This window comes from Bos mutus, chromosome 9 (assembly GCF_027580195.1).
Source record: "Bos mutus isolate GX-2022 chromosome 9, NWIPB_WYAK_1.1, whole genome shotgun sequence".
Lineage (NCBI taxonomy): Eukaryota > Metazoa > Chordata > Mammalia > Artiodactyla > Bovidae > Bos > Bos mutus.
The window spans coordinates 87,850,394-87,859,311 of NC_091625.1; positions in this window are offsets into that span (position 1 = coordinate 87,850,394).

Sequence of the window (8,918 nt, forward strand, 5' to 3'; positions counted from 1 at the left end):
GTATCTTGATGTGCAGTTTGATTTGTTCCAAAACACTGTTGAATAACTAAAAAGCCTCCCCATGCAAAGACTGCCCCAAGAATAATTTTGCTTCATGTTTCTAAAGTGTCACAGTCCCATTGTCATTCTCCCCACCCACCTCTCTGTCCCCGTTGTTTATCTGAGTGCTTCTCCAGATAGCCAGTGAACTGCTATCTCCAGTATATAAACCTATTTCAAGATGATGGGGGTTCACAGTCAGCTCGTTCTCTGTATGAACGTGCCCAGTGAACAGCCTTTCTTTCAAAGTGAAGCCTTTCTTTCTTTTTCTTTTTTTGAGGTTTATTTATTTATTTTTGGTTATGCTGAGTCTTCAATGCTGCTCACGGGCTTTCTGTGGTGGTGGCAAGCGGGGGCTGCTCTTCGAGGCTGCTCTCCATGGCGGTGCTCGGGCTTCTCGTTGTCGTGGCTTCTCCTGTTGCAGAGCTGAGGCTCTAGGGCGCGCAGGCCTCAGTAGCTGTGGTGCACGGGCTTAGCTGCTCCACATCAGGTGGGATCTTCCCCGACCAGGGATCGAACTCACGTCCCCTGCAATTGGCACGTGGCTTCTCAACCGCTTGGCCTACCAGGGAAGCCCCTTTTGAAGTGATTTTTAAGCAGTTCCCTTCTGCTGCTTCTTTTCCTCTGCCATTTAAAGTTGCTTTTTCTGTTTTTGAAAATGTTTTTGAAAAAAAATAATCTTGCAAACCTATATTCCAAGGACTTTAGTCCCGAGACTTCTTTCCTTACCTGCTTTCACTAGGCAAGTCACCAATTCATTAAAAAATAAAAAGGAGGGGGACAAAAGCATCCTGAGCACAGATATGGGAGAGCTTCACTCCCACTAAAGGATGTGTACTCCAGGTGTTGCTGGGAACACTGCAGTTCTCCCCTCATATGGGCTTGTTTTAACTCCTCAAGATGTCATAACTCATGTCCCGATGGATTGTTTTCTTTCGTGCACTAACCCTACTAGGATACACTCCTGCTGAGTGATAAGCAGTCTCCACTGAGAAGAAAGGTCTTTGGCAGGTTAATTAATGGGCTTCTCATCTCATGGTGACTCAAGGCATTCACAGGCGGGAGAAGATGTTATTTTAGAAAAGAGCTAGTTGCCTACCAGCTCTTCTGAGGCCCAGGCATGATAGAAAATTAAAAAATCACATGACTTTTGGCATGGTGGCATTTAGAAACCTTTGCAAGAAGGGTAGACCCTGATTTCTCTCTGCCTCTGTAACTGAAATCTAAGAAACTGTTAACAGGCCAGAAATGTGAGAGCCCTGGTGACCCACCGTGGTGCACAGACATGTGGCCTTGCTCCCTCTCTGCTCAGCATCCTGAAGTAACACCTGCAAAGGTTAAGACCCGACCAGAAGGATCCTCTGAAAGCTGACAGAGGAACACACTATAGAGATTAACAAAAAGCAGGGGAGAGGTAACTGGGAACTCAGAAATGTAGCAGCAAGGTAATTAGCCAGCCCGTTCATTTAGTCATTGCAGGCTTTTCTTTGCCATCTGAGCCACCTGGGAAGCCCCTAGGAAAGGCCACATCCACATATTTGCATGTTACTTTTGTGGCTCAGATGGTAAAGAATCTGCCTGCAACGCAGGAGGCCCAGGTTCAATCCCTGGGTCAGGAAGATCCCCTGGAGATGGGAATGGCAACCCACTCCAGTATTCTTGCCTAAAGAATGCCATGGACAGAGGAGCCTGGCAGGCTACCGTCACAAAGAGTTGGACATGACTGAGTGACTTAACACTTTCACTTTTGTATAAACGTATATGTACAAGGGAGTAAAAAGTAAGCACAAACCTATAATCCACATTTACCGACAAAGTCAAGCATTGTTGTGGGATAGTTTATCAGTAATCAGATCTTCATGATTGCTTGAAATCTAGCATAGCCATGGATAGAGAGTCAAAAAAGCTCAGTGGGCGTGTGAAGGCACTTCAGTCGTCTCCAACTCTTTGCAACCCTATGGACTGCAGCCCACCAGGCTTCTCCGTCCATGAGATTCTCCAGGCAAGATTACTGGAGTGGTTGCTACGCCATCCTCAGGGCATCAAACCCACGTCTCTTACATTCCTGCATTAGCAAGCAGGCTCTTTACCACTAGTACCACCTGGGAAGCCCAAAAAAGCCCTGATAGCTACACTTGAAACAAAGGAGAGTACTGAGGTTCAGGAGTCTGTGAACTTGGATGGGGAAAACATGCATGTTTGTTTGTATTCACTAACCTCTAACTGTACTGTAGCATTTCCTTTGATTGTGAATGTCGGCAGCAAACCACAGCGGTGTTCACAGTCCTTGTGACTGTCTCAGTAGAAATCACTAATGTTCTACTATTACAGTTTCTGCAGATACTCACAGTAGCATTTAGACCCATCACAGCAGCACATCATGAACATGACTGTGATTACTCATGCCACTATCCTGTTATTTCATGTGTGAAGAGTTACATATATTGCTGTAATCAAATTTGATTACCTTTTCAATATTTTAATAATTGCATTTCTGTTGGTCTGCATTCTAATCATGTGGCGTTTAAACATATTCTGAGACAAGATACACAGACGTCATCTGACTGTTTAAGGGATCCATGGCACCAAAAAGCTGATGACTCCCGGAGACCAGATGAAATTCTGGGGCCTGCTCTGCTGCTCTAGGATGTGACTACGTCTGCATCTGTGCTCCGGGCCGTTCCTAAGGGTCCTTGCTCCAAGGCTCCTGATCTGCTTCTGAGATTCTTGTTCAGGGAGTAGCCCAGCAGCACCTGTCACTGGATCCCTCCCCAGTCTAACTCGGATGAGACCCACAGAGCTCTGGAAACTGTAGAGTGCTGTGTCAGTGTACAGCCTGGTTAGCAGCCCCACCCCCTGGGCCAGCTCCTGAGCGTCTACGCTTGCCCTTCTTTGGGATCAAACTCCCCTACGTGGCTTTAGATGCTGCCCCTGACCACCAAGGCTCCCCCTGACCTGGTCCTCCCACAGTGCACACGGCCTCAGCTTGTAGCCTAGTTCTGGGGACTAATGACTAAGTGAAAGTGAAAGTGAAATAGCTCAGTCGTGTCCGACTCTTTGCAACCCCATGGACTGTAGCCTACCAGGCTCCTCTGTCCATGGGGTTTTCCAGGCAATAGTACTGGCGTGGATTGCCATTTCAAGGTAGCCATTAATGCCACTTCCATGAAAGTACAGGTTTTTCTGTATGGTTTTCCTAAAACAGTGGTAATGATAAGTGGTGTTACTCAACTCATTGGTAAGTGACCAAACTTCATTCATGTAGCACCATTGTGCCCAGCATGATGCTTAACACCTGGAAGGTGCTAAGCAAGGACCCGTTGAGAGGATGAGCACACATTTCTTAGTCCGTCTCGTGGCCTGTGGCGGCCCCACCTGTGTGTTTTGCGTCCCCTGACAGCCCTCTCAATTCCCGATACCCCTTTAGAGCCAAGGAGTTAGTTTTGTTTTTTCGTGGCATCTCTCTCCTCCCTTCCTCAGTTGTGGCTTCTCTAGGTTTCTAAGCTCCCCCACATTTAATCCTTAAACCATCTCAGGAACCACAGATCTCTTAGGAAGATTCAGTGGACAATGAAGAAATATCTGAAGCTGATCAAATTCAGGATCTTTCGTCCCAGACTCATGTCTAATAATCCAGGATAGATTGATTGCCTACCCAGGCGAGGCCTCACACTAGACTCCTGGATTAACAAGGATGATCCAAGTGGGAGGGATGCCATCGAAATGGTGCCAGAAGCTATTAGAAGGATCCCAGAGGGAGGGGCCAACTATGGGGGATGGCTTTCCACCATCTGTCAAGGGGAGTTTATACTCATGCTTTTGAGTTTGTTTTTATAAAATCTCACTCAGTGGTAAGACTGCCTTTCTCTTTAGCACCCCAGGTCTGTATTTAAGCCTCCTGAAATGCTTTAAAAAAATACAAATGTACAGATACATTGTCAATCACATTTTGTCCCAAGGTTAGAAGGAGATTCAACCCTTGCCTTCTCTGTTTTGGCAAGGCAGAACTCAGAGGAGAGCAATGTAATTGCCCAGACTGAGTTTGAGGTTAGAGTGTTTATGTAACAAATCCGCTAAACTTAAATATTTCTCGTGGTGTGGTCAGGGCCGCAAACCTTTGCCCGGGCTCACCACGGTGAATGTCATCTGTTTACTCAAGCCTGTGTGGGCATCTCTGTTTATGTGAAAGGACCCTGCTAGTTTAAAGCCAGTTAATATGTTCAATCATACATCATGTTGCTTACGTATTTCACAATAAGGATTGCAAAGACAATTTTTCAAAGCAATCAGACCGGTTAACATTTGTGTGTGTGCTGATGAGCTGACATATTGAATAAATGTTCGCTTGGCAAAGTCTTACAATTAAGGAATTTTTCTTCCCCAGATAATTACATGAGCCCTGACAGTGTTCCTCCAAGCCAGCCTCCTGATTACCTTCCCCCTTGATAGAGACAACATGTACCAGACAAACAGCTGAGACAGACACCCCGAAGGGACTGGAAAGGCTCTCCTGGGGGCAGAACTAGCCAACTGCATGAGAAGTGATGCTTTCCAACTTCATCACGGAACCAGGAGCCAAAAGATGTTTCAGGGGCCAGGGGAAAAGATGCTGAAGGACGCCCTCACTCCTTCCAAGGCATTTTATACTGTGGCTTCATTACTGAGTTTGAGATGTGAATTCTCAGAATATCAGACATCCCCAAACTCAAATGTGAATACAGAAAGGCATTCCAAAGCCAAATGTGAATTATCTTTCAATTATTCATGCCACCTAGATTGCCATTAGAACAGATAATTGAACTAACTGTAAATATGTATAAACAGAAGTGACAGAAACAGAAACATCGACAACAAACTGCAGATGAACAGAAAAATCTACTCAAGTGCTAAATAATTAGGGAGGAGGGAAGCCAAGGGAGGTGGGAGGCCATAGTTGTGGAGTGATGAGTGATTTGGGACTCGACTGGAGAGAGCCAGCGAGATGGGAGCTGGCTTGAAGAAGAAGGTTGGGACTTGGCAGAGAGGAAGGGGGGAGTGGTGAGGGCTGAGGAGTTAACCTTGTGCAGGGAAAGACAAGTCTGTGCTGGGTTCTGGTTTCTGACAAACCTGAGCTCAGCAAGGCAAAAGTGACAGATGGAGCCCCAGCCAACAGGGAAAAAAGAAAGTATTCTGTGAGATGTTTGAGGTCCTCCTGGAACCTCTGGACTCAGCACATGGAAATAACATTCCATCTGCAGCATTCCACCCCAGGACTGGCCCCCTTCTCTGCAGAGAGAGCTGGGGGTAAAAATGCTCTTAAAAGCAGTACTCTGCTGTAGCGAGTTGCAGTTGATTTGGCAGCCAGAATGTGTTACCTGGCAAATGGTTTGAGGCTCCCTATTTTTAAAAATTCAGAGGGTTCAGAAATACCCTGGTGATCCAGTGGGTAGGACTGTGCACTTTCATTGCTGAAGGTGTGGTTTCAATCCCTGGTCAGGGAATTATCATCCCGCAATCTGTGCAGCATCAAAACTAAATAGGGACTTCCGTGATGGTCCAGTGGTTAAGAGTCCGCCTTTCCGATGCAGGGAAGGCAGGTTCGATCTCTGGTCAAGGAACTAAGATCGAGTATCCAGCCAGGCAATTAAGGCCTCACCTCAGCCACTGAGCCCAGGCGCCTCAACTAGGGAGAAGCCCAGGCACGGCAAAGAAAAGTCCTACATGCCACAACTAAGATCTAATGCAGACAAATAAACAAAATATTTTTTAAACTAAATAATAATTTTTTTTAACTTATAGAAGGTGGCTTGTAGAATTGGTCAATCAAAATACTTAAAAATTCAAGGGATTCAAAGCAGCTAGAGAGAACACACAGGTTTTAAGGATAAAGAAATGTGATGCTGTCCCCTAAAAGGCCCCCATTCACTGCCATGAGGTGTCCCAGTGCGCACACAGGAAGATAAACAAGAGAGAAACTGTCTTCACACCCTAATGAAGTCAGCAAACTGCCTGAGAAGGAAAGCTCAGAATTAGCTGGCGATATTGATCATTCCTAAAGGAGAAATCAAGCATGAAAAATTCTGTTCTAGCAGATTCTGAAACAGGAGCGGGGACCTGGGCAAATGTCCTTCTTCCACTGCTGGCAGGTCCCAGGTCCCAGGCTAAGCCAGGTCAACTGCCCCATGAGGACTGAGAGTGAAGGAGACCAGCCCCGTGTGGGGGGTAAGGAACAGTCTAGAAGAAGGGTAACAGCAACCTGGATAGCAACAGGCACAGGAAATAAATGAGCAAAGGCCAGGTCTATCTAAGTGCCAGAGAGGCTGTCTCCAATGTGTGTAAGAAGACAGTAACTTTAGCATGGAGTTTGTCACTAGCTCACACGGCCACCAACCTCTCCACACCAGGGCTTTCCCCTCAATATCCCCAAAATGGGCAATTGTCCTAGTAGGCAAAGCTTTCTCTCTACCCTGTGGCCAGCACCCCCACACGGAGGTTGCAAGTGCAGGGGATCCTCATTTGTGCAAACCCACCGATTCCACGTGAACTCCAAATAGACATGACAGGTGCTGACACTGGCCCTAGACCTGAGTGATAGGATCAAAGCAGAGAAATTAATGGCAAAACTGGTGATATTTCTTCCCAGATATTCTTAGGAGAATCCTGTTTCAACTTCTGTATTCTTAAGAATTGTCTGAATCTCTTTACCTTGAGATGAATAGCATCTTTTATCGGATATATTCAATTAAACTTCAGAAATGTTTTCCTGTGTTAAGTACTTACCTGTGCTCAATACCAGACCAGGCTCTAGACAAATGCAACCAGGATGGATAAGGACTTTACATAGCACAGGTAGGCAAGTCTGTGGCAGAAATGTCATGCACAACAAAAGGTTTCCTGATCATTATTACTGTTAGTATTGTTTCTATTTCTGCTGTCAAAAATCCAGAAGCAGCTAAACTTAAACCATCAGATCGATAAATGGACTGTAGCCCACCAGACTCCTCTGGTCATGGAATTCTCCAGGCGAAAATATTGAAGTGAATTGCCATTCCCTCCTCCAGGAGATCTTCCCAACCTAGGGATCGAACCTGAGTCTCTTGCATTGCAGGCAGATTCTTTACCATCTGAGCCACCAGGAAAATCTCAAAATAGTAATTAGTAAGAGTTCATTGTGCACTTCAGAGCAGTTCACGAGCTGGGAACTTTCAAACCAACAGTGGAATGAAGATCAGAAGTATGTATTATACAGCACAGCTCGTGAGGTGAACATTTGGAGGCTGTTTAATTTTTTACAGTGATTGGTTATAGCATTGAAGTTTTTCCTAATGTTTCAGGGTTGGTCAAAAGCGATTATCTTATGTCAATTTTGGAAAATAGTTTTAAGTTTCACTTATGATTTTCAAAGGCATTTACGAGAAATGACCCAAACTAATGTCACTTGTGTCGCAGGAAAAGCTTACTTAGTTTCACTTACATGGCTTAACTGGTTTTATCTGCTCAGGGAACTTTTAAGTCTAGTCTCTATTTTATATTTTACTTTATCACCGCTCAGGAGCCCATAGGAGGACTTGCTCAAAAATTTTTTCCATTAAATGAATGAATGAGCCAATTCACTATCAACATTAACATGACAATTGCCTAATGGCAGCAAGAAATGGGACAGTGAGAAAACCCCTGAGTCAGCTTCACTGGGAAAATTGCAGACTTGGCCTGGAAGTCAGTAGAAAATGGCGGTAAAGTTTGAACACATTCACCTCACCATGGCTGAGGCATGTCCAGGGGTCAATAGTAATGCAAAGTAAATAATTCACAAAGTAAGAGGAATAAGACTTTTCCTTAAAGACCTGTCGTATCTGCTTAAATGCAGCTGACCTTTGAACCACATGGATTTGAACTGTATGGATCCACTTATGTGTGGGTTTTTTTTCAATAGTAAATACTACAGTACTACCTGCTCAGAGGCTGGTTGAATCCATAGATGCAGAACAATGTATCTGAAGGGTGAATTGCAAGTTATCTGGGATTATTACTGCCCAGCAGGTTCGCACCCTGAATCCCTGCTCCATTGTTCAAGGGTCAACTGTACTGTATGTAGGTTGAGATTTGCAAGCTTGAGGGACAGAATCCAGTAATGTGCTGGGGTCTGAATAATGGGAAAAAGGAGCTGGAGCAAGCCCTGCAAAGGGTCTGCCTGCTCTGGGGTCCCCACAGAGGTTGCCAGGAGCTATCAGTGCCGGTGTCACCAGGACCTACAAGGGCTGCAAAACTCCCACACATGAAGCCAACCCCTGAGGAAAGGGTCCTACCTGCTCCCTCAGAGGCCGCATATTTTTTTAAATTTGTTTAAAATTAATTAATTAATTTATTTGTTGCACTGAGTGTCTTGTGGGATTTTAGTTCCCAGGCAAGAGATCAAACCTATGCTCCCTGCAGTGAAAGAGTGCAGTACTAACCTTACTGGATGGCCAGGGAATTCCCTGAGGTCTCACCTTTTAAATGTGAAGCCCACAGCCTAGGACCAATGGGAAGGCCAGGCCTGGACCTCCAGGAATGCTGATGATGACACCCTCCCCTGCGGCAGCCACTCTAGAATGATCTCATCCTCATCTGTCATCCATGGCTCCCTTAGAAAAGGAATGGAGAGAAAACGCACTCCCTGGTGGGCTTTATGAACGAATTTAATCTGGTGTCACTTTGTTACCCATCTGCCGAGGGGGTTTCTGTTTTCACTGGTTAGAGCTACACAGGTCAATAGTGATGCCTCGGCATGGCCAGAGTTACAGCTGTGTCCCCAGAGACTTGGCCCCCCACCCACACACTGAGTCATTGCAGGCAGAAAAAGTGCTTTGAACTGAGCGAAAGAACAAAGCTCTGCTGTGACATTTCTGAGGCAACAGAGG